General features: G+C 38.7%; 1 pseudogene; it reads left to right on the top strand.

Annotated features, from left to right (window-relative positions):
• Nucleotides 1-10,385, top strand: LOC122755016 (annotated as a pseudogene).
• The last annotated feature ends 15,083 nt before the right edge of the window (nt 10,386-25,468 follow it).

The raw sequence follows: 25,468 nt of genomic DNA, 5'->3' as shown, positions 1-25,468 counted from the left end.
ATGGGATCACCTGGGCAGGTAGCCTTTCTACGGAGTAAAGGCCATCTCATTAAATGGGTGAAAAAGAAGAAAGTCAGAGAAGGCATTGGAGTGATACAAGATGAGAAAGAAGGTAAGGTTCTCAGCTTAGGGGGTGGATAGGTTTGAGAAATGATGAAAAGGTTTGGAAGATCCATAGTGTTAAGTGGGAAAGTGACCTGTGGTAAGTGGGATAGTGAATTGATGAGAAGAATTGCTAAGCAGCAGTGAGGGCCTGTTGAAGTTGTGTAACATAAATTTGAAGTAGACCAAGTCAGAATGGTTGTATGATTTTCACCATCTTTGTTCAGCAGCACATGGGCAAGATAGAAGGTGGGGGAATGGTGGGAATGATCCAAGGCTGAGGTTTGTCAGGCTGGATGTAATTGGTGAAATGATAAGAGGGCTAGGGATTTAAGAGAGGAAGACTGTGGACTTTTGTTGATTCACCAAGGGGTAAAAATGGGGAAAAGAGATGAAAGCAGTTAATGCAGGGAAGATGGCCTGGGAGAGAATTGAGGGGTCAAGGGATTGGAGGTTATGGTGCAGATCAAGAGTAGGGTTTTGTGGGCAGCTAGGTGGTGCAGTGGATAGAGCACCAGCCCTGGATTCAGAAGGACCTGAGTTCAAATACAACCTCAGACACTTGATACTTACTAGCTGTGTGATCCTGGGCAAGTCACTTAACCCTCATTGCCCCACCAAAAAAAAAAATAGGGTTTTGTAAGGGAAGGAAAGGGGGGCAAGTGAAAAGCTAATAAATGATCAGATAAGGGGATTACAGAATTCTTAAACTAGGAGGTGGCTGATGCCAAGATCAAGGATATATCCATCTTTCTGTGTGGTTGAGATAGGATGGAGGAGTAGGGAGGTCATGGAAAGTGACTAGGTTGAGGAACTGAGTGGTTGGGGACTTTGAAGTGGAGTCAATATGTATATTAAAGTCTCCTAGTATAAGGGCAGGAGTTGGGGAAAGAAATTGTGAGCCATGTAGTGAACTCACTGAAGGAAGGGAAGGCACCCGGAGGTGTATAGACAACAGCTACCACAGTTTTGATTGAGTGGTAGATATGAATATGGAGAGGTTACTGAGTGATGGAGAGTAGCACTAGGGGGCAAGGAGTATTCCAACTCCTCCAACTCAACCATTGAACTTAGGAGAACGAGTGAAGGTACAATCAGAATGGAAAGGGTGGCCAAGGAGGCTTCATCAGGGGGAGCCAGGTTTCAGTAATAGTAGATGAAAAGAGAGGGAGAGGAAAAGATTAAGGATGAAGGGAAATTTGCCACAGGGCTCTGGGAGAAAAGGCTGGGTGGCATTTGGTTGAAACTTTGGGGTGGTAGGGTTGAGGGGAATGGGAATAAGGAATCAGGAAGTTGGGGCTGGGGAATAGGGTTTGGATAATAACTTACAGGAGTTCCGAATTACTGGGATGTATGTGAAGGATATAACCTGGTTTAAGAACATTCATTGAGTTGAGAACATTGCTCTGCTTCCTAAAGGAAACTGGAGACCAAGTATGAGATGGGAGGCCTTGTTTCACTACTCTACTTACTTCTGAAGGGGGGAGTTTAGGAAGAAAGGGGGTAGCAGGAGAAGGAAGTCAAACCTGCATTGTAGGAGAAAAAAGTCCCTACCACCTTTGCTCTTCCGCTTCCCTCAAGGGGCAGGTGGAGCAGGAGTCAGAAGGCCTGAGGTCAAAGGGAAGGTTCTCTTTGTATTTTTCTCTGGCATACTGGGTGGGAGATTGGGCTGGCTGTAGGAGGTGGAAGTTGCCTTGGACTGGCACTTAGAGGAATCATTGCTTTGGGGAAGAGGGAAGACACAAGCATGGCCTCTTGCCATCCTCCCCCAGGGGACTCTGTACCCAACAGGCTTTGTGATTAGAGGCAAGTTTTGAGCTTCTCACCCTCAGCCTTTGGTGGTATTTACCTTCTAGTGACTAGAGGTAGCTAGGTGGCATAGTGCATAAATGCTGACCTAGAATCAAGAAGGCCTGGGTTCAAATCCAGCCTTATATAATTCACTAGCTGTATGACCCTGGGCAAGTCACTTAACTTCTGTTTGTCTCAGTTTTCTCAACTGTCAAATGAGGATAAACAGCACTGACCTCTCAGGGTTGGTGTGAGGATCAAATGAGATGATACCTGTGAAGTACAGTGTCTGGCACACAGTAGGTGATTTAAAAATGTTTATTCTCTCTATATATCATGATCTTGGGTAGCAGATCAGTGACAGGTGTCAGTCTGAGCGGAAACTAACTAGAAATACTTGCCCTGGAGAAAAGAATGATTGCAGAAAGGGAGTGCTTGAGGAATCTATCAAAACAGAAAGGCAATGTAGTACAATGGGAAAAATTCCAGCTATAGAATACAAAGGGCCTGGGTTCAAATCCTGCCTATCATTTATTACCTGCGCAGCATTGGCTAAATCCATATACCTCTGTGGGTTTGTTTCCTCATTTGTAAAATGAGGGGATCATAGATTTACAGCTAGAAAGGACCTTTAGAGGGGCAGCTGGTGGTACAGCGGATAGAGAGTGCAGGCCCTGGAATCAGGAGGATCCTAGTTGAAATCCAACCTTCCTGGGCAAGTCACTAAACCATGATTGCCTCCCAAAAACAACAACAAAAAGCAAGAGATGGAGAAAATGTTAATAATACAAATGGTTGTCAAAAGGGTGTCATGCAGAGAAAGAACCTTAGAGATCATCTAATGAAACTCATTTTATAGTCTAGGAAATTGAAGCCCAGAGAAGGTGCTCAGTCATTTTCAACTCTTTGTGACCCCATTTAGTGTTTTCTTGGCAAAGACATTGGAGTGGTTTCCCCTAGTTTTCCAGCTCATTTGACAGACGAGGAAACTGAGGCAAACAAAGTTACATGACTTGCCCAGGGTCACACAGCTAGTAAGCATCTGAGGCTAAATTTGAATTTATCAGGAAGATAAGTCTTCCTGACTCCAGGCCTGGCATTCTATCACCTAGTACCACCTAGTTCCCCAGAGAAGTTAGGCAGCTAGATAGCAAACACAGTAGATCTATCATGGGCTTAGAAGTCAGGAAAACCTGAGTTGGTATCCTGCCTTAGAACCTTCCTAGCTGTGTGACTTTGGGCAAATCACTTAACCTCCATTTGCCTTAGTTTTCCCATCTGCAAAATGAGGATAATAGTATCCCGTACCTCATGGTCATGAGGACCAAATGAGTTAGCATGAAGAGGGATTTGCAAACCTTGAAGAACTATATAAGCGCCAGCTATGATGAAGATGATGGTGGTAGTGGTAGTGGTGGTGATGGTGATGATGATGAGACTCGATTGAAATCATACTCAAAATGTGCCAGGGCTAGGGTTCAAACCCAGGTCATCTCACTCCAAATCCAGCATTATTTCAAATGTACCACTGCTAGTTCCTTTTGGTCGCTTGCCACCATGTACTGGGTGGTCAGGGTCACTGTTAACCATGCATGTTCCTTTAATACAACTCGAATTTCTCATTTTCCACATCCCCCCTTTGCCAACTTTTGCCAAAGTTTTGAAGGCATTCTTTGTGAAGACTCTGCTGCCAGTCCCGTACCAGCAGGGGACATCTGTACCTCAGGTGGTTTTTGGATCAGTACCTATTTTTGAAGTGACTGGGATTAGAAGGGTGGCCCATGACTGAGTGAAACAAACATGAGTGAAACAAATAGCTCTCTTGAGCCAGGCACTCAAACAGCTGTTAATCTCCAAATTGAAATACTTTACAAATGCAATGGAAATTAGAGGAGATCATGGGCCCAAGGGAGAGAAACAAAAAGTGGAGCCAATGAGAAATTAGGCAATGAGCATTTTAATAGAAATCGAGTGTTTAATTCACTCTTGACTGACTAATTCAGTCGTTCAGAGCACAGGGCTAATGAGGCAGTAGCCATGCATCCTATCCCTCTGTGGGCCAGTTAGCTGCTCTAGGTTTCAGATATACGTAAAGATTACACTCTTGCCAAATAGACCCTATTTGGCAAATGACTATAATTAGTCTTCAGAGGAATGGGTAAGAGGTTATAGATGGATTAGTGCAAATTTATCCTCACTACTAGAAAAAGCAACTCATAGACCTAATGTGTGTGTGTGTGTGTGTGTGTGTGTTTATTTGGTTGTTTTTTTTTGTGTGTGGGTTTTGTTTTTTTGGGGTTTTTTTGGTGAAGTAATTGGGGTTAAGTGACTTGCCTAAGGTCACACAGCTAGTAAGTGTCAAGTGTCTGAGGCCGCATTTGAACTCAGGTCCTCCTGAATCCAGGGCAGGTGCTCTATCTACTGCGCCACCTAGCTGCCCCTCTTTTTTTTTTTTTTTTTTGTGAGACCTAATGTTGAAGCAATTATTATTTCCATTTTATTGCTTTGCCCAGGACCTCATATATATTTAGGGTAGCTAGGTGGTGTAGTGGACAAAGTTATGAGCCTAGAGTCAGGAAGACCTGAATTCAAATCCAGTTTCAGACATTTACTAGCTGTGTGACCCTAGACAAGTCACTTAATCCTGTTTGCCTCAGTTTCCTCATCTGTAAAAGGAACTGGAGAAGAAAATGCCAAACCACTCCAATATCTTTGCCAAGAAAACTCCAAATGGGGTCACGAAGAGTCAGTCACAACTGAAATGACTAAACAACAACAACAATACGTATATATCTAAGGCAATATTTGAACTGAGGTCTTCCATATTACAAGGCCAGCATGCTAGCCCCTCTACCACACTGCCTCCAGTGACTTCAATTGGACAGCACTTCTGTATGACCCAGTGCTAATTACTAGGCACAACTACTGACCCTCAAGCTATCAGTGCACATGACCAACAGATGTATTAGAAATATTAGAACCTGACTGAATTGCTTAAGGTGGGCAGAAAAGGCTTGGGAAAAATTCTCATTGATATTTGGAGCCGCTGCAAAATTCTCATCATTTGCTCTTAGTAAAGCCTTTGGTTTCCTATCCCTTCCTCCCTCTTACTTTTTTTTTTTAAACATCGTCAAATTATTGGCACTACTTGGGGATAATAGAAGGTGGGAATCCAAAAATAGTTTTTTGGGTTGGAAGAGAAAGGCTAAAAAATGGAATGCAGTGTTAGAGCTGGAAGGGACTTTAGAGTGGTGGTATAAGGGGCAGCTAGGTGGTGCAGTGGATAAAGCACTGGCCCTGGATTCAGGAGGACCTGAGTTCAAATCCAGCCTCAGATACTTGACACTTACTAGCTGTGTGACCCTGGGCAAGTCACTTAACCCTCATTGTCCCGCAAAAGAAAAAAAAATAGAGTGGTAGAATAAAATTCAACTAGAAACAGGAGCCACTAAACTATATATTGACTTAGAAAACTATATAATAACAATATGTACTATGATGTTTTTGTTTATTTTGTTAAATATTTTCCAATTACATTTTAATCTGATCAGACCACACTGGGGACAACCTATGGGACACATTTTTGATACTTTTGCCTTATAGGACAGTAAGCCCTCTCCTGTTACCAACGAGGAAACTACCAGCACATGTTGTTATCTTTGTTCAGTTTTTTCAGTTGTGTCTGACTTCATTTTCATTACCACTCTGGGAGGTTTTCTTAACATTTAAGGGAATAAAAGATGTAGAGAAATAGATCCACCATTTTGGATGTGTGAGGAAATAATTATTAATAATTAGTTTTCTTGGAGGGACCCAGATCAGTTTTAGCCCTCTCTCTCCCCTCACCCCCAAAAGTCTGGTTTTTAGTAACTTTAGCTAGTTTGGGAACCAGCCTAAGGGTACAATAGAAATGGAGATAAATTTTTTCATCTAGCTAAATTGAGCTAATGGGATTAAGCCACACCTAGATTTGCCTTGAGCACCTTGGGGGACAGTCTTTTTGGATACTTCCCTGATGTCTTCTGTAGAACTCATTTTAATGTGGACCACCCTCAAGTCATATGGTCAATGGAATTGAATGATGTGAGCCAATTAGTTTTGATCAGTGTGTAGTGACCCACCTCTATCAAAAGAGGATAAAAGCCAAGACCACTCAAGGCTCCTGACTGGTGCCATCTTGGATCACACTCTTGGCACAGGAAGGCTGTCAGTTGGTCAGTGCTCTCTTTTTAGGACAGGGTAGGCTGTTAGGCCATGTGCTCTCTTAGAGACAATATGGCACTTGAGGTTTTTCTACTTGTGTTAAATACCATGCCATCAATACTCTTCTAATATTTAATATTAATTAATAATAAATGATTACTGCCAAAAATGGGTACAATAGCCATTATTATATAAATATCCATTAATATATAAGTAGCAAATAATATTTTAAAAAACACAGTCTATCTCCACTCCCCCCATAATTAAAAAAAACACAATTGTTTTAAAATAATTTAATTGCTTTGTTAGAGACGGTATGGTATGTCTATTGTTAAATCTTGGACATTAAATTTCATCAGAAGAACTTCATTAGAAGTATGGGCTGATATTTAGAAAGTCATTTCCTTGGGATAAAAGCTATATTCTTTGAATAATGTGTTGAGATAAAGTGACAGCTCAAGTTTTATAATCTGTTTGAGACTTAAAGGGTTGTTTAAAAAAAGAATTAGATCAGCCATTCTCTGCTGAAAGCAATTTCCCTTTATAGGAAAATTAGGTGGTTTAATTAGATACCAAAGACTAAGGGCAGGGAGGGGTAGGCATGGCACCTGTCCCTAAATTGGAGCAGCAGCTGGCATCTCCAAAATAGAAAGGAGAAAGTCAGAGACGGGTTATAACTATGGTTGCTGCTAAATTTTCTGGTGTAAAGGTCTTCAGGCCAGGGAAGGATAATTGAGTGGACAATATGAGAGGGAGTCTCCTGGACAAAGGGCACTGTTACCACTTTGGATCATCAACTTGACCTTCCTTTGTGTTTTTGTATCTTGGCTTCTTGCTTGATTCCTCATCTCTTTCCACCTGGGACTTCCTTCTCCCCCTCCTCCCCCCCCCCCCACACACTTTGTCTTGTTTGGAAACCAGGTTTCCATACAGTTTCCCTGACCTCCTCATGCCATGCCACTCTATGCCCTTATGCCCCACCCCCCCCTTCCTTTTCCCTTTACATGTTATCTTTTTCCTTGAGAATATAAATTCTCTGAGGGCAAGGACTACTTTGCTTCCTTTCATTTGTATCCCTAGCATTTCTGTGGCATGTGAAAAAGTGCTTAAAAAATATTCTCCTCTCTCTCTCTCTCTCTCTCTCCTACTCACTCACTCACTCACTGCTTTGCTTGCTTACATTTATATCCTTGGCAGTTAGCATGGTGCCTGACATAATAATTAATGAATATTCTGTCTCTTATCTTCTCTGTCTCTTTCTCTCTCTGGGTGTCTCTTTGTCTCTCTGTTGCTTTCTCTTTGTCTCTGTTTCTTTGTTTTTGTCTCTGTCACTCTCTTTGCCTCTGTCTCTCTTTTACCTCTTGGACACAACCAGAAAATGGAGTTAGAAGTTCTCTTTGGGAAAAAAAAAGGGAGAAGATGGAGTTTGTGTCCTAATGACCAGTGTGGTCCTAATGACCATAGTCACCTTTTTTTTGAGGAGTTCTCAACTCAACCCTCCCATAGATTCTTTGAAAGGGAGAGTAGTGGGATGGTAATGGGGCCAGCAAAGTCAGTAAGATATGAAATAGGATAAAAAGGCATTCAAAAGTTGACCTCCTACTATATTTAATGGATGCCTGGGCAGTAGTCCCAATAAGTTTACTGTGGCATAGTGGAAAGATCAGTGGATCTCCTACAAGGATCTGGAGTTTCATCCTGACTGTGCTATATGCCACATGCATGACCTTGGTGGCCAAGTTGCTCAACCCTTATGATTCATGGTTGTGAGGGGCAAAATTTAATATACAGAGCATTATTTGGGTGACTCGCCTTAATATTGGGGTCCTGGAAATATGAGGGACCTTTTAGGTTTAACCCTCCCCTCTGAACTGCCCTTTTTAAATATTTCTCCCAGGCCAATAAGAAAGGAGCCTCTAAGCTTTAGTTCACAAAAGGATCAGATTTTATTATTTTGGAATTAAGCAACAAAGGTGAAACTAATAAAAATCAAAGATAAGGAAACAGGAAAATAGAAATACAGATAGATATTCTTAATTCTAAGCTTAACCCAGACCTTTCCAATTTAGCTAGGTCAAAGGAATTTAGGGTTTTCCGTAAGTAACTCACCGAACCTGAAAGTTTACAGTTGCTGAACAGAGACAGCAGTCACCTGAGACAGAGCCCAAACACGCGCTGTGCGCTACCACCCCATGGGCCCTAGCAGAAAAAGACCAAGTTCCAGAAAAAACCCCGCATTCCGGGAGCAGCCTGCCTCCCTTCCGGGAGCGTTCAATCTCCCCTCCCCCCAAAGTGGAGGTCCTTCAAAAAGCTGCCTTCATAACCTCAGGGTGGGCCAGGTATGGCCCCTCCCAAATGAGTTAGCTAAAAACGGGAATATTAATCTTTACCACAAATAATTTTTACCACATGGTTTTCTCAACTTTAAAATGGGGGTGTTGCATGTGTTGGAGGACCAACAAGAATGACAGAGTAGAAGGAAGTAGCACAGATGAGCTGTAACCCACAGCGACTCCAGAATAATCTTTGAAACACACTAGATTGAGTCCTGATCAAGAAATTCAAGAAAAAAAAAATCATGGTGAGCTTTTTTTTTTTAATACCCCTTGATTGGCGTAGGAAGACTGGTCTGTGGATATTGGATAGAGTCTAGTCAGAAGTACATTGGGTCAGCTAGATGGCACAGTGGATAGAGCACCGGCCCTGGAGTCAGGAGTATCTGAGTTCAAATCCGGCCTCAGACACTTAACACTTACTAGCTGTGTGACCCTGGGCAAGTCACTTAACCCCAATTGCCTCACTAAAAAAAAAAAAAATAAGTACATTGTATGGAGCCTTTAAGTGGAGACTAAAGGAGGACAAAAGGAGGCTATGAATTATTTGTCATTAGGAGACAAACTAATTTTCATTTGTGCACCAGGGCAAGAAGAGGTCCTATATAGGTACAGAGGGGGTAGGAACAGGTGCCTGCTGTCAGCTCTGTTAATCATAAGCCACTACTGGCTCATAGATCCAGTGCAGACTGAAGAGAGGACCTGTAGCTAGGGGTGGCTATCCAAGGCAAGGAATAATTATGGGTTCTAGGCTATGTACTGAATGAGGAGCAAGTACAGAAGTAAAGAGCATCTGTGTAGCTCTGACCTCAGATGTGGAATGGGATCTCAGATTCAAATCTTCAGTCCAGGCCTTTTATGGAATAACTAGAGTAGGAAGCCCAGACCAAAGGGGAGCCAGCAATTATATCCCTCTGAATGTGGAGAGTTTTTAGTTGTCTGACAGTGGCTGAGACCAGTATCAGTCTCCTGGAGATCCTACAAGGGGCAAACCCACAGTTGTGTTGCTCAGAGTCAAACCCAGGTTGGGAATGTATAGAGCTCAGACCAAGATGGAAATACTCAGAGTTTATCCCGGATCACAACACTGAGTATAGTGGAAACTTGCAGGTCCTCACCCTGGGATGTCTCTGAGATCCTGGAAAGTGTATCAGGTCCTAAGAAGACTCAAAACAGGACCAAGCAGGGCCCTGTCATTCTCTCCAGAAGAATGCAGAGCTTGGCTTTAGCAGAAAGTCTGAAGGCAGGAAAGAAGTTGGAAGAATGAGCACACACACAGAAAATACTCTATGCAAAGCTATTATTATAACGAGGATTCTCAAGACACAAGTCCAGAAAAAGAAAAGAACTTCAAAACATCTACAATAAAAGTCTCAAAGGAATTTGTAGCTTGAGTACAAGACAGACATACAGAAACAAAATGTGGCTGCCTAGAATGGCATGCAAAGCAAGCAACTACTATGTATTTGCTAAATCCAAGTTAGTTTTTGTGATTGGAGTCAGAGGTATCAACAGTGTTAAACCAAAGGTCTGTAAAATATTGCAGCTTCTTTGTCTTCACTAAATTTTAAATGACACTGTTGTTAAGCTTAACAAGACTTCAGTTAACATGCTGAGGATTGCGGATTGCATAGGGTTACCCAGACCTGAAGTCTGTGAATCACATGATTTACAAACATAGTTATGGCAAGATCAAGAAACAAAGAATTGCCCTGACTGATAATATCCTTATTGCAAAATCTCTTGGTAAAAATGGAATTATCTGCACTGGAGGACTTGATCCATGAGATCTACACTGTTGGCAAGCACTTCAAAGCTTCCAATGACTTCCTGTGGCCTTTCAAATTATCCTCTCCACTGGGTGGAATGGAGAAAAAGACTACACATTTTGTGGAAGGTGATGATGCTGGTACCAGGGAAGACCAGATCAACAGGCTTAATAGAAAAATGAACTAAAGGTCTCTACCATGATTATTTCTCTAAATGTTTGTTAATAAAAATACCTGTCAGAAAATTGAAAAAACAAAACTAGAGGACAAAGTGAAAATAGAATCCACTGATTGCAGTAAAGAAAGCCTGAAACAAAACTACTAGAATAGTTATAACGAAAACATAGGGATTCCAGGTAAAAGGAAAAACAAACAAGCAAACAAACAAAAAACCCTACTGCAAGCAGCCAGAATGAAAAAAAACAAATCAAGGACTGAGGAACCATAGTAAGGATTATGCAAGATTTAGTAGCTATCACTATAAATTAGCAGAGAGCATGGCATTTAATATTTTTCAGTTATGCTCAACTCTTTGTGACCCCAATTGGTCAAAGGTGTGAAGTATACACCAATCACAGTTGGGTACAGAAGTACATTTCACTCAACAGGGTAATAGGAGGGAAAGCAAAGAAGGAAAAGGGCACAATAAGAATAGATTAATGGAGGAATTAATCCTAAACAAAATAAACTAACCATGCAAGATGGATGGCGAAGACAGGTTTAAAAGGAAAGGGCAGTATATGAGTATTATTGGGCTCTGGTCGAAGGAAAGAAATGAGAGGAACAGAGGAGAAGAAGCACATTACATTAAATCTAGGACGTGGTTCTGAGTACATTTCTCTCTTACCACCTTCTTTATAAAGATGCGGGCAGGAAACTAACCACAATTCAAGAGAATTCATGATGAAACATACTATCTACCTCTTGATAGAGAGTTGATAGACTCAGGGTACAGATGAAACACTTTTTTTGGACATGGATATTGTGAGAATTTCTTTTACTTAGCTATGTATATTTGTTATGAGGCCTTGTTTTTCTTTCTTTTTCAGTGGGGGTGGTTCAGAAAGAAGAATACTTTTATTTTTTTTAAAGAAGGTTTAGGTTGAATGCATCCAAGATCAGAAGGAAAGCAGTTAAGAAGAAGCAAATCTTTGCAGTAAATTTCCCTGATAAATTTCTCATTTCTAAGATATATAAGGAGCAGATTTAAAAGTCATTCCACAGTTGACAAATGATCTAAGGATATAAACAGGCAACTTTTAAAGGAAGAAATCCAAGTCACCTGTAGCCATATGAAAAAAAATCCCCAAATTAGTAATAGAGAAATACAAATTAAAGCAACTCTAAGGTTCCACCACCTTTCCCTCAAATGGGGAAAGATGACGAATGTTGGGGGGACTGTGGGAAAACATATATTAAAGCATTATTGTTGGAGTTGTGAATTGGTCTAACTGTTCTGGAAAAGATAAATTTTTATTATTTGGTGATCCTGAAGTTATCTCAGTCCCAAGTGCCACTTACCTCCCTTAAAGCTTTTAGGTGTGTCTCAAGGAGAAAATTCCCAAGAAACTTTGGAGGTAACACTGACCATGATTCATCTCAGCCATATTTTCTGCCCACCATTTTGTTTCCATGCACATGACCCTGCTCTCTTCCTTCCCCTACTCCCTCATTGTTCTGGAACTAAAATCAAGTCAATACTACCATTGCTCCTAGGGGCAGCTAGGAGCTAAAGTGGCTAGAATGCCATGCCTGGAGTAAGGAAGATTTATCTTCCTGAGTTCAAATCCAGCCTCAGAAACTTACCAGGTATTTGATGCTGGACAAGTCATTTGACCCTGTTTGCTCAATTCCTCATCTGTTAAAAAGAAGGAAGGAAATGCCAAACCACTCTTAGGGTTTTGCCAAGAAAACCTCAAATGCAACGATTGAATAGCAACAACTGTTATTCCTGGGAAAGATATGGCAGTTGTGTTGATTAGTTTCCCTATAGCTTCAGTTGCCATCTCTATAACTTCTCAGTCTGGTTCATCCAAAATCTTTTGAAGACATCTAAATTGACCAAGGACATTTCCTACACTTAGTGTAAAATGTAAGATTGATTGATTCAGTGGAGGTGAGCACATCTTGGATGTGTTCTTATTGGGTTAAGGCATTAAATTAAATCATCTTGTCATTTACTTTAAATTGGGGTTGGGTAACTTATCTACAATTCAATGACACCACCCTGATGCTTATATATATATATATATATATATGCATATTTTTTCTCACTCCAGATTGTAAGATCCTTGAGGGAAGGTACTATATAACTTTTGTCTTATATTCTTGGCATTTAGAATAGTGTCTGGCACATGGTAGCTACTTACTTAATGCTTGTTGATTCTTTGAATGATCGATGGACAAAATAAAATAAAAGAGAAATTAACATTGGAAGTAAATTCAAGGAACTTAGAAGAGGGCAGGTAAGCATAAAGGGATTGGGGATAATCTATGAGAATACACTAGCATCAAAGTAGTGTAAATAAAACTATTTATAGGCATGGAGCGCTGACCTGAAAGAGGAAGGGAATAAAAAACTATGAAAAAAATTGAGAAAAACAGAAACTTAACCATCATAGAAATAAATGTGAGTGCATAATGCAAAAAATTAGAGAAAATGACAGAAAGGTTAAGAAAATAAAATCCAACAATTTATTTCATATAAGGAACATGTGAAAAATAAAGGCACAGACATAATGAAAATCAGAGACCGAAACAAAATTTGCTATATATCAGATATATTTTAAAAATTGAGGTGCAATCATGATATCAGACAAAGCAAAAATTAAAATTCACAGCCAAGAGAGATAAACATTGAAACTACAATGTTTATCTCATACAATTAATTGGTATATATATTAAACATATATGCACCAAATAGCATAACATCTAAATTCATAAAAGCTAATTGAATTACAAAAATACATAGCAGCACAATAATTGTAGTAGACTTTAACTTTCCCTTCTTAGAGAAGGATATATTTAACATAAAGATAAATGAAAAGGAAAATATAGACCTAAACCATTTTAGAGAGTTATATTTGGAACAAATGGAAATATTAGAAAAAATACATATGTCTCAGCATCACATAGAAGCTTTACAAAAACAGACCCCATGGTAGGGCACAGAAAAATTATGAATAAATGTCAAAAAAGAACAAATGCTAAGATCATTTTAAGCTGTAAAAGTAATAATATAGGAACAAAATTAAAATATACAGATGAAATGAAACCTTAGTAATGACATCCTAAATGATGAGAACATCAAAGAACAATAATTAAAAACAGTAACTATTTGAAAGATAACAATGGTATTAAGATATTGTACCCAAATGTTTGGGATGCAGCTAATATAATATTAAAGGGAAAATTATATTTCTGAAAATATATAATAACAAAAAAGAGAAAATTAATGAATTGAATATGCAGTTAAAAAAAACTAGAAAATCAGCAAGCTCAAAAGAAGCACAAAAGGACAAATCATCAAATAAAATAAAATAGAAAACTAAAAGAATACAGAAATTCCAAATTCAAGTCAACCAGTAAGTATTTATTAATTACCTACTATGGCCTAGGCATTTTGCTAAACTCTGGTGATATATAAACAGTCTCTGCTCTTAGGAATCTTACATTCTAATGGGGGAGGCAATATGCATGTAACTGTATGAACAAGATATATACAAGATAAATTGGGGATGATCTCAAAGGGAAGGGAGGAAGATTAAGGAGTTTTGGGAAAGACTTTTTGCAGAAGGGAGGACATTATCTGAGACTTGACAGAAGTTAGGGAAGTTAGGAGTCAGATGCCAAATCAAACTAAAAAATTCACAAAACTGACTAATTTAGCTAAATCTGACTAATAAAAAAGAGAAAAATAAAATTTCCCAAATGAACAAGGAACAATAGAGAATAAGCAAAAAGAATTACAGAACTTGCTGTATACAATTATATACCATACAAAGCAAGATTTAATTTTTGGTAGTTTTAATTTTAATTAATCTTTTGTTTTTGTATCACCTTCATTTTTGAATTTATTTCTTTCCTTTCCCCTACCTAATGAACTACCCCTTGTAACAATGAATAAGAAAGAAAAAGTTTTTAAAAAGAAAATTTCATCAAAACTAAGTGATGCTAATGGGGAAAGTAATGGGTTTGCAGATACATTCTATAAAACTCTTAAAGAACAATTAATATTGAGACTACTCAAATTATTCTCAACAATTAAGAAAAAAGACACTTTACTAAAAACTCCTTTTATGAAAAAACTAAAGTTCTAATAAATAAACCAGCAGGGGTCAAGCAGAGAAAGAGAACCATATATCCATATCACTAAATAATATTGATTCAAAAATTTTAAATAAAATACTCATAAAAAGACTACTGAAACATTTCAAAATATTAGTCACCATGACCAAATTAGATTTAAACTGGGAAAGAGGGATGATTCAGCTTTAGGAAAACAACATAATTAATCATATTAAATATATGATCAATAAAAACCAAATGATTATATTAATAGCTAAAGGGGGAAAAACACAACCTTTGATGAAATATAACATTCATCTATGCTAAAACTCCTAAAAAGCATATTACAGAAGGGTGGTTTTGAAATATGATAAAAGTATATCTCTAAAACCAAAGGCTTTGTAATAGTGAAACACTAGAAAATTTCCTCATAAGCATAGGAAAAGAGAAAAAAATTAAATGCTAAGGAAGGCAAAGAAGAAACAGAATTATTCCTTTTTCCTGATGATGTAATGGTTTGTTTAGGAAATACAAGAGAATCAGCAAAGGAACTCAAGACGGTTGTTAGCTTCAGTGAAGTACTAGGACACAAAATAAATCCACAATAATCACTAGCATTTCCACTAGCATTGTGGTAGCAAAAACAAAGACCAGGAGGAAATAATTAAAAGACAAATCCTATTCAAAATGACTATAGAATGTATATACTGTCTGGGTAGTTAATCTACTAAGACTCAGAATGTATAAAAAAATTGTAAAACATTTATAGAAATACAATTGATGGAATAGTGATTGCTCACGGTTGGACTATAATGAAAGTTACAATACTACCCATATTAATTTATATAATTCATGTCATATCAATCAAACTACATTAAAGGGTTTACTTTATAAAGCTAGATCAAATAATAAAATTCATCAAAAGGAACAAAAGATACAGAGAATCAAGGGAACTAATGAAAAAAGTGGGAATGAAGGAGAAGCAGCACATCCAGATTTCAAGATACATTATAAAGTGTTGTCTTGTTGCTCAGTTGTTTTTGTCTGATCTGATTCTGTGACCCCATTTGGGGTTTTCTTGGCAAAGAAACTGGAGTGGTTTACCATTTCCTTTCCAGTTCATTTTACAGATGAAGAAACTGAGGCCAGCAGACTTGCCCAGAGTCACACATCTAGTAAATGTCTGAGACCAGATTTGAACTCAGGAAGAGGAGTCTTCCTGACTCCAGGTCTGGCATTCTATTCACTGTACCACCAACTGCTCCATATTATAAAGCAGTAATCACTAAAAGTATTTGATACTGATCCCAAGGAATTAAAAAACAACAAAAGGTTCCCATATACACTGAAATTTCATAGTAACACTTGTGTGTGTGTGTGTGTGTGTGTGTGTGTGTGGTAGCAGAGAACTGAAAATAAAGTGGGTGGCCCTTAATTAGGGAATAGTTAAATAAGTCATGATGATGGTAATAAATGTAATGGAAGATAATTGTACTGTTAGAACCAATGAACATGAAGAATTTAGAGCAACATGAGAAGCATGTGAACTGATGCTAAGTGAATAAGTTGATTTTTGCCAATGACAATTTTTTTGCCATTATCATTCTGGCTTTCCCTGTATTTACTCCTTGGTGGTTGCTTGACTTCTCAGTACAGCAGGTGAAGTTGGCTTCCCTCTCCATTGCCAACTTTTTGCCTACCATAAGTCCAAGCCTGCTATTGGGGCTGCAACAGTAATTGTTCTGGTGGCCAGCACTAATAGGCTTTCCAAGACCTTCTGATGTTCGTAAGTTTTCTGTGGCATGGTATAGAAGGTCCAGAGAGTTGAGAGTGAAGCCTAGATGGGGAATGAACATGAGATAGGACTAGAAATGAAGGGAAGAGGCAGATTGTGAAGAGCCTTTAATGATAAGGAGAGGATTTTGTATGTTATCCTAGAGTCAATAGGGAGGCATTGATGCTTTTTGATCAGGGAGTGACCCAGTTGGGCCTTGTTTTGGGAATAATAATTTAGCAGTGGTGTGGAAGATGGATTGGAGGGAGAAGAGACTGGAGTCAGAGAGATCAATTAGGAGGCTATTACTGCACTAGTCCAGGTGAGAGAAAAAGAGGGTTCAAACTAAGGTAGCTTCTTTGAGTGAAGAGAAGGGGAAGGATGTGGAATATGTTGTGGAGGAAGAATCAGCAAGACTTAAGAACTGATTGGATATGAAGGATGAGGGAGAGAGAGGAGTCAAGGATGACTCCAGTGTTGTGAGCCTGGTGATTAAAAAGTGAATGAATGGTGTTACCATCCACAGAAATGGGAAAGGTTGGATGAGGGATGCTTTTGAAAGGAAAGATAATGAGCTTAATTTTGGACATGCTAAGGTCAAGATGTCTGTTAGGCAGCCTGGAAACATGGGACCGGAGTTCAGAGGAATATGTAGAATACTTTCAAATGTCCATATTCCTTCTGAATTCCAGTTGCCTCAAGTTTGGGCATCCCCTGAGGTTCTGTCTGATTCTCTTTGCCCTATTTTAAATCTACAGTCTCTTCATTTTATCATTGATCCATAGGAGCTAAAGAAGGGAGACAAGATAAGGAAGAAGAAACTGTAGAGTGAGTGGCAATGGATTGATGGTTCATTTGGGTTCAGTGTACTACCCCAAACAAAATAGTCCTTGTAGCTCAAAGGAGTGACAACTTGGTTAGCTACTCCTGAGAAGCAACATAGCATGGTGAATATAGTAGGACTCCAGGATGAGGAAGCTCTATATTTAAATGCTGATAATGATAATATATCTGTAATTATCAAATCTCTGCTAATTATCAGCTTTGTGACCACAAACAGGTTGCTTATTTTCTCTGTACCTATTTCCTCATCTTAAAAATGGTGTTAATAATACTTGTTGCATTTGTCTCCTGGTGGTCCGATGAAATAACTTATATAAAGTGCACCATACATTTTAAAGTGTAATGTAATATTGTTATGTTCTTCCAAGCTCACTTGGCTAGTTGTTGGTAATGGTCACAAGGAGGGGAAGTACGGGACTGAAAGGTGCTGATCCTACCTTTTGATACTACCCTAGTGGAAACAAACTGAGGAGAAATTGCATCTTTTCTTTTTTGGGGGCTGGGGAGCTCCTGGAAAATAAGACCGGGTTTGACCAAAGTGAATCTGGGCTTTCCCCGCGGCCATCGATTCAAAGAATCATTGACTTCACTTTGGCAGCAGACTGACTAATAGAATCCACCCCAAGAAGGAGAAATCAGTTCAGGTTGCTGAGTCAGGGCGACGTCGCATGAAAGAGACAAGTGTGATACAGTTTACCTCAGCTTGTAGTTATGTAGGTCAAACAGCACACATCCTTTGCATCTCCCATATTTTATTATGTCTTAAAACTGGGGTTATACCGACAGAGGACTCCATTCAAATATAGCTCCCAATTCAATTCGATTTGATGCAATTCATTTTGAGTCACTCACTCTATCAAAGGCACTGGTTGGTGTTTCAAAGGTAAAAACAGAACAGTCTCCATTTTCAAGGAACTGACATTCTAGCTTTTCACACTCGCACATACCAGAGGCTGGCAGGTTTGGGCGTCAGGAATATTTGAAGTTAAATCCCCTGGATATAGATCAGTGTAAGGATCTGGAATTCTAGACTCCCGATTTCTTGCCTCTTCTTGATTTCAGTGATCTTTGTTCCTCAATTACTTTGTTTCAGGTGTAAATAATAACAGATTCTATTTATGTAGCCTTAGAGACTTTGGATCTTTGTCCCAACTCTCACTTAAGCTGAGGAGTTGGGACTCCTGGAGCAAGAATCGCTACATTTCCCTTTCAGAGTTCTAGCTATGGGGAGCTGGGGTATGTCTTCTTCTAATCCCCTCTTCTGGCATGTTCTCAATAAATTGTCAGGGTCAAGCTGAAAAAAGGATAATGTAATTTAATCATGAGAGGCACTGTGGCTTAGCCCAGGTAGAAGTCAGAGGAACTTGGTCAAATCTATGTTTTCCCCACTTACTAGCTGTGCAACCTCAGGCAGATTGCTCCATCTCTCTGGCCCTGTTTCTTTATCTATAAAATGAGGGGGGTTGGACTAGATGGTGTCCAAGGTCCCTTCCAGCTCTGTATCTATGATGCTGTGATTTATAAGCAGGAATTAGGCTGGAATTCCTTGAAGAAAGTCATCAAGCAGGAATCACAATTTGATTGTTATTCAACCAAGGTGTCTGTCCTCTGGTCTCCAGTCTTGATTCTATTGGTTTTATCTTCTGGTCTACCTCAACCCCAGTCATTATCCAACCCCTCCAATATTACCACCTGGCTATTTCCATGATTATCAAGATGTCTCAAGGGACAATAATGAGGCAGGAGAAGATTGTCTTTGGCAAATTACCGTGCTTGCCCCTTCCTACCCCCTCCCTTTGTGTGTTTTCTCAGATACCCAATTTCTAAGCTCTGCCCTCTCAAGCCTGGTGCTCTCATGTTATCTCTAGTTGCCTAGTGCTCTCTATCATCATTAGACCTTCATCATTGAACCTTATTCATTCTGTAGCTCATCACTTACATATCAGGCTCATTGTGCTTTCCAAAGATGATTTGTTAAAATGCATGAATATTGCATGAAGGGGTAGAGGGTTACCAGAAGTCTCCTCTTCACAACTCAAATCAGGGAGTATCCTTCTTCATTAGGTAAAATTTTTTCCCCTCTGATTTTGGACCTGTGATTTCATTGAAGAAAGGAGGAAGACCATTCTCTATGAATGAATTTTAACAATTACTTTGCAGCTTATAGTTTCATTGAGCTGCCTGGGTCATTGAGTAGTTAAGTGATTTATTTGGGCCAAACAATCAATATGCATTAGAAACAACTTGAGTCCAAGTCTTCTATATTCTGAGGTTAGTGCTCTAGCCACTATACCAGGTTACCTCTCCTTTAGAGAAATTGTCTTTTACTAGGGGCCTTTTGGAAATACTACCTCCAACTTTGTCTTATTTAAGGGACTGATGATCATGGCAGAAATTTCTTGTAGGCCAGGTACAATAGGACTCTTTACTGTGTCACTTAAATTTTGCTATATATGGGGCTACCAGTTGTGTCCAGGGCTTGCAATGATTACCTTATCCCTTTATCAGGCATAATTGAGGTCTTGGAGAAAATTGTCATTGACAACACTGATACACGGTCTGCCTACCAAGGACAGCGCTAGGTTTAGTGATATTTGATGTATTTCTTGTTTCTGATTGCATTGCTGTCCTAAGCCAAGGCATGTATCAGATAGAATTATCCTAGCCTATTGCTAGAAAACTTCCTCTATACTTTTCCTGTTCTTCCCCATCAGAATCTTTGGTTTACCAGGATGGTAAAGAAGCTTGAATTCATGCTGTATCAGGATGGTGGTGGTTAGATTGGAGAGGAGAAGACTGAAGGGTATGCTATAGTCGGCTCAAACTGGTTGGAGAGTTCCAGTTGCTAAATATTCACCATGAACATTTACACCTTGGAAATTGGCAAACACTATAAATCAGGACTTGATTTATTGTTTTGTTGATTTTCTATATTTAAGAAAGTGATGGAAGAAATGTTAATAATGAAGATTAAACTTAAAGGTATGTACTGTGTACTTTTCCCCCCAGAGAGTTAGTTGCTAAACATTTACCAGAACACACCCTTGGCTTAGGGGAAGAAATAGCTATCTTTAAGTATTTGAAGGTCTCTCATGTGCAAAAGACCTGTTCAGCTTGGCTCCACAAAACAGAGATAGGATTAGTGGGTGCAAGATGCAGAGAGGCAAATTTAGGTTTGAATCAGGAAAAAAAGAACTTTCCAAAAATGGGAATTATCCAAAAATAGAATGGATTGTTGTGTGGGGTAGCATGTTCCCCCACATTGGACATCTTTAGCAAGGCTAGATAATTATTTAAATATATTGACAAGGGGGTTATTTTTTCTTTTCTTTTTAAAAAAATTAACAAACATTTATTTTATCTCTTCACCTTTTCACCTCTTCCCCCCACTAAAGAGGGGAAAATGAAACTATTATGACAAATATACAAAATCAAGTAAAACAAATACCCCCCAAAACTGTGTCTCATTCTGCTGATTTAGTTCAACTGTCTTTCAGGAAGTGGCATTCTTTTTGTTTGTTTGGTTTTATTTAATCTTTTTTCAGTAAGCAAAACCTTATTTTTTCTCCCTCATATCCCCTCACCATTGGGGTAAAAAAGAAAGAAAAACAAAGCTTTGTAAAAAAAAAAAACATGCGTAGTCAAGCAAAACAAATTCTCACATTGATCATGTTAAAATGTGTGTCTGATTCTGTCTCTGAGACCCTCATCTCTCTGTCAGGAGGCAGATAGCATGCTTCATCATCAATCTTCTGAAATCAGGGTTGTTCATTTTGTTGATCAGAGTTCTTATGGCTTTTTGAGCTGTTGTATGGTATTATTATTATATAAAACATTTTCCTTATTCTGCTCACCTCACTCTGCATTAGTTCATATTAGTCTTCCCAGGTTTCACTGAAATTGTTCCTTTCATCATTTCTTAAGCATTCTTATAGTATTCCATTAGTTGTATATACCATAATTTGTTTTGCTATTTCCCAATCAATGGGGACCCTTTTGGTTTTCAGTTCTTTATCACTATAAAAGGAGTTGTTATAAATATTTTTGTTCATTTGGTTCCCTTTTGTTTTTCTTTGAACTCTCTGTGCCATAGGATTAGTACTGGTATCACTGGGTCAAAGGGTATGTATGCATGGTTGTGTAACTTATTGGTCATAATGGTTCCAAAAGGATTCACAGAATGGCTAGATCACTTCATAGCTCTACCAATAGCACATGAGAGTGTTTGTTTTCTGGTAGAAGGGGATTCTTTTTCCTTCCCTTCCCTTCCCATTATTTCCCTTCCTGAAAACTACCAGATGTGCAAGAACTACAATCCATGCCAGAATTTTCTGGCCGTTAAACCTAGTGCCATGGGGAACTACCTTTGTGACCCAGTCCAGCAGTAGAGTGACCTGGAAACTAAGGTGCTATGTCCTGGAGGCAAGGGAGGGACTTAACCATTTGCTATGCTATACCTAGATGTGAAATTTGTTTCCTTCCCCTCTTACTTCCCTTCCCTTCCCTTCCCTTCCCTTCCCTTCCCTTCCCTTCCCTTCCCTTCCCTTCCCTTCCCTTCCCTTCCCTTCCCTTCCCTTCCCTTCCCTTCCCTTCCCTTCCCTTCCCTTCCTTCCCTTCCCTTCCCTTCCCTTCCCTTCCCTTCCCTTCCCTTCCCTTCCCTTCCCTTCCCTTCCCTTCCCTTCCCTTCCCTTCCCTTCCCTTCCCTTCCCTTCCCTTCCCTTCCCTTCCCTTCCCTTCCTTTCTGTTTCCTCCATTTCCCTTCTCTTCCCTTCTCTCCTTCCCTTTCTTTCCCTTCCCACTCTCCCTTCCCTTCCACTCCACCTCTGATACTAATTGGACAAGTCACTTAACCTCCATGAGCATGTTTCCACATCAGCAAATAGGGATAATAATACTTTAAATCTCTACCTTATAGGGGTTGTTGTGAGACCCTCAAGAGATCATTTCTATCAAGCACTTTGTATACTCTAGAGTTACTCTATAAATGTCGGTTACCACTAGTTTCAGATCTGTGAATCTATTCCTTTGTTCTGTCTAGGACTTTCTTCTAATTGCATGAGCAGTCTACTTTCCTGAGTTTTGACCCCCTTTTTTCTTCTCTTAGCTTTCATCTCTGTCCCTAGCCACAATTTAATTCAATTATTCAATTGGGTTCTATTCCATTCCATTAAAAAAACCCAACAACATTCATTTAGTGTCTATATAAGCCAGGTAATATAGAAAGATTTTCTATTTTACTCCAGACAGTGAGATCTACTAAGTGTTTGTTTCCTTTTTTGGGGGAAGCATTCTGGTAGATTTCTCTACATCCTTTTTCTTCAAGCTCCAAGTAATTACTAATCTCATTAATATTAACATATCAAGACCAGAACATAGTACATTCCTTTGGCACTTAATCAAAATGATGGAAACATTTTGTTCTCTTTTCGATGCCATGGGACTTTGAGTGTCTTTATCTCAACTCCTTTCATTGATAAATGTAGTTCCCAGAACTCTATTGGCTGCTTCCCTTAAGAGGCTGAGGGACTCATCTTTTTTAAAAATTCAATTTTATTTTATTTTCTGTTCTAAATACTCTCCCTTCTCCCCCTCCCATTTAGAAGGCAAGAAAAACAAAACTCATTAAAAATATATATATAGTCATGCAAAACAAATTTCTGCATTCTGAATCCATCGGTTCTCTATCTGGAGGTGGGGAGCATATTTCATCATGAGTCCTTTGGAATTATACTGTGTCATTCTGTTGATCAGAGTTACTAAGTCTTTCAAAGTTGATTTTCTTTGCTAGGTGGCTCAGTGGATAAAGCACTGGCCCTGGATTCAGGAAGATCTGAATTCAAATCTGGCCTCAGACACTTGACACTTACTAGCTGTGTGACCCTGGGCAAGTCACTTAACCCCAATTGCCTCTCTCTCTCTCTCTCTCTCTCTCTCTCTCTCTTACTCTCTCTCTCTCTCTCTCTCTCTCTCTCTCTCTTACTCTCTCTCTCTCTCACACACACACACAATAATAATAGCAACTTCGTTATAATATTGCTGCTACTATATAAATTATTCTTCTAATTCTGCTCACTTCATTTTGCATCAATTCATAGGTCTTCCCATGCTTTTCTGAAACAATATTCTTCTTCATTTTTATAGCACAATAGTATTCCATCACATCCAAATACTATAACTTGTTCAGCTATTCCCTGGTTGATGGGCACCTGGTTGATTTGCCACCACAAAAAAGAGCTACTATAAAATTTTTATATATGAATCCTTTTCCTTTTTTTTGAACTCTTTGGGGTGTAGCTCTATTAGCAGTATTTTTGGGTCAAAGGGTATACACAGTTTAGTAACTTTTTGTTCATAGTTCCAAACTGCATTCCAGAGAGGTTGGACTAGTTCACAGATCTACCTACAATGCATGAAAATAGTATGTTTTGATCTGCATTCAGACTCTGTCAGTTCTTTCTCTGGATGTGGATAGCATTTTCCATAATTTCATAAATTTTCTTTAAAAATCATGTAAATATCTATTGTCAGTGAGTTGGGGAGGAGAATTTTACACCTGAGGGGAAAAATCCCCAGTCACTGGGATCCTTTTATGAATGGGAAAATACACACATGATTATAAGGCTTTCAAAATTTTTGGATTAAAGGTTGGGATTAGGTTTGGCAGCCAATGGGATATTTCCTTAATTTTAATTGCTCTAATTGCTGCTCTTATGCAATGAAAGTATATAATGTTTAGGGGGAGATGAACTAGTGACTACCCATACATCCCAACTTCCCTTCTTTGGTGGTAGGAAGTTAGGATGTATGGGACTCAGATTTATAAGCTGATCTAGGAGAAAAGCAAACTGAAGTTGTCTCTGAAACAACAGAATAGGTAACTTATGACTGATGATGGAGTACAAACTAAATTAAAGGTATTTGGTTGTCTAATCTGGTTTATCGTTTCTGAATCATCCTGGGAGGTATCCAGAGATGAGTTGGTAAATATTTAACAACCAGCTTTCTAAAAAGAAGAGAGTGTATACATGACAACACACTTCTAAGTTTAATCTGAATTATTATTTTCTCCTTCACTTTCTTAAGTTTAGAAATCAATAAAATTATAAATTCAGTCTTAACTTGTAGTGTATATGCTCACATTGAAAATGTAATGATCAGTTCTTATGAGCTCATTTAAACTGGTTCTGTTGTACCACTGGAAGCATCAAACTCTAACATAGTGATTTAGGAGTATAAGGAAGTTTTGTTATTATATTTTATAGGTAGAATTATAAAGCAGTTTTTTAATCAAGTCTAGAGGTATACCAGGGCTAGATTAAATGGTTATTTACAACAGTTAAAGAGTAGTGACAAAGGAAAAAAAATATGCCCTTGACTTTTCTTCAAAAACTTGCTTTTTAAAATACTTAAAAAAATTTTTATAGCAGCTCTTTTTGTGGTGGTTAAGAATCGGAAATCAATAGAATGCCCATCAATTGGGGAATGGCTAAACGAGCTGTGGCATATGATGGTGATGGAATATTATTGTGCTACAAGAACAAGCAGGATGATTTCAGAAAGGCCTGGAAAGACTTGTGTGAACTGATGTATAGTAAAGTGAGCAGAACCAAGAGAATGTTGTATACAGAGACAGCAATATTGTTTGATGAAAAACTGAATGATAACTATTCTCAGCAATACAAGAATTCAAGACGATCCCAAAGGACTAGTGATGAAATATACTATCCACCTCCAAAGAGAGAACTGATATTGATTGAACACAGACTGAAGCATACTATTTTTCACTTCCTTTCATTTTTTTTCTTTTATTCAAGTTTTCTTGTACAAAATGACTAATACGGTAATGTTTTACATAATTGCACATGTATAAGCCATATCTGATTGCTTACTGCCTCAGGGAGGGAAAAAGGGGAGAGAGGGAAAGAGTGATAAAATTTGCAACTCTAAACCATAAATAAAATGTTTATTATTAATAAAATAAAATAACTTAAAAAAATGAGTATTGACTCAATACTCTGCATTTTCTTGCTTGGCCAAGGAAGGACCAATTGCACCATGGACATGAAATAGTTATCATGTTCTTGTTCTTGATGCAAGCTGAATAAAGCTAAAAAATTTGTAGTCTTACAAATGGATTGAGAAGACTAAGGACAAAAAAAGGGATGGTACAGAGTTGAGAAACAAATATAATGCTGGGAGGAGGTACTAAGTCAGGGGATTGGTGAAGGTATATTTGATAGGAGCAGGTGACCAAGTTGTGACTGGAACATTCTGAAAATAAGTACTGAAAGTTGAGAAGGTGTTCTTTCCCATTTTTTGTTGAGACAACAAGATTTGGGTGAGGAAAGAAAACCATTTATAGTGCC

This window comes from Dromiciops gliroides, chromosome 4 (genome assembly GCF_019393635.1).
Source record: "Dromiciops gliroides isolate mDroGli1 chromosome 4, mDroGli1.pri, whole genome shotgun sequence".
In the NCBI taxonomy this organism is placed as follows: domain Eukaryota; kingdom Metazoa; phylum Chordata; class Mammalia; order Microbiotheria; family Microbiotheriidae; genus Dromiciops; species Dromiciops gliroides.
Note: the sequence above shows the minus strand (reverse complement) of the source record. Positions and strands in the feature narration are given on the sequence as shown.